This window comes from Schistocerca cancellata, chromosome 2 (genome assembly GCF_023864275.1).
Source record: "Schistocerca cancellata isolate TAMUIC-IGC-003103 chromosome 2, iqSchCanc2.1, whole genome shotgun sequence".
NCBI lineage: Eukaryota > Metazoa > Arthropoda > Insecta > Orthoptera > Acrididae > Schistocerca > Schistocerca cancellata.
Genome location: NC_064627.1, coordinates 917,557,364 through 917,558,952, shown reverse-complemented (window position 1 = coordinate 917,558,952; position 1,589 = coordinate 917,557,364). Strand labels below are relative to the sequence as shown.

Here is a 1,589-nt window from a genome sequence, read left to right as displayed (position 1 = left end):
AGGGTAATCCCAAAAGTAAGGTCTCCTATTTTTTTATATCTACACAGACCTGCTTGTTTCTAAAATGGTTTACATCGTACAGCTTGAACACTTAGCTATTTTTTGACATAATCACCATTTCTGTCGATACATTTTTGTAGACGCAGTGGCAGTTTTTGTATGCCCATGTCATACTAGTTCGCCGCCATGCTGCTCAGAAAGATATGAACCTCTTAGAATGAGATTTTCACTCTGCAGCGGACGGTGCGCTGATATGAAACTTCCTGGCAGATTAAAACTGTGTGCCGGGCCGAGACTCGAACTCGGGACCTGTGCCTTTCGCGGGCAAGTGCTCTACCAACTGAGCTAGACTCACGCCCCGTCCTCACAGCTTTACTTCTGCCAGTACCTCGTCCCCTACCTTCCAAACTTCTGTAAAGTCGTGCTTGGGTAGCTCAGCTGGTAGAGCACTTGCCCGCGAAAGGCGTAGGTCCGAGTTCGAGTCTCGGCCCGGCACGCAGTTTTAATCTGCCAGGAAGTTTCATATCAGCGCACCCTCCGCTCCAGAGTGAAAATCTCATTCTGGAAACATCCCCCAGGCTGTGGCTAAGCCATGTCTCCGCAATATCCTTTCTTTCAGGAGTGCTAGTTTTGCAAGGTTCGCAGAAGAGCTTCTGTAAAGTTTGGAAGGTAGGAGACGAGGTACTGGCAGACGTAAAGCTATGAGGACGGGGCTTGTGTCGTGCTTGGGTAGCTCAGTTGGTAGAGCACTTGCCCGCGAAAAGCAAAGGTCCCGAGTTCGAGTCTCGGCCCGGCACACAGTTTTAATCTGCCAGGAAGTTTTATGAACCTCTTCTTTCACAGCCTGCCGGGGTGGCCGAGCGGTTCTAGGTGCTAAGTCTGGAAGCGCGCTACTGCTACGGTCGCAGGTTTGAATCCTGCCTCGGGCATGGATGTGTGTGATGTCCTTAGGTTAGTTAGGTTTAAGTAGTTCCAAGTTCTAGGGGATTGATGACCTCCGAAGTTAAGTCCCATACTGCTCAGAGCCATTTCAACCATCTTCTTTCACCTTGTCGCCGGAGCTGAATCGCTGGGACCACAATTAACGCTGACAGGTACTGTAACAATCTGAAAAATCAGGGAAATTCAGAACCGGAGAAGAGGAACGTTGAGCAATGGCGTACACATTCTCCATGACGACGGTCGCCCACATATCACTCGGCAAACCGTTGCTCTCATACAACAGTTTCAGTGGAACATCATCACCCACTCACCCTATAGTCCTGACTTGGGGCCCAGTTGCTATAAAAAAAAAATGGTTCAAATGGCTCTAAGCACAATGGGACTTAACATCTGAGGTCATCAGTCCCCTAGACTTAGAACTACTTAAACCTAACTAACCTAAGCACATCACACACTTTCATGCCCGAGGCAGGATTCGAACCAGCGACCGTAGCAGCAGCGCGGTTCCGGACTGAAGCACCTAGAACCGCTCGGTCACAACGGCCGGCCCAGTGGCTATCACCTGTTCCCTAGGTTAAAAGAACATTTGGCCGGAAAGCGATTCAGCTCCGACGACGAGGTGAAAGAAGAGGTTCATAACTTTCTGA

General features: G+C 49.6%; 1 non-coding gene across 1 annotated transcript; it reads left to right on the top strand.

Annotated features, from left to right (window-relative positions):
• The first annotated feature begins 722 nt into the window (after window positions 1–722).
• On the top strand, window positions 723–797 carry Trnar-gcg (transfer RNA arginine (anticodon GCG)). Its single transcript has one exon. It is a non-coding gene; the product is annotated as a tRNA-Arg (tRNA).
• Window positions 798–1,589: the final 792 nt, after the last annotated feature.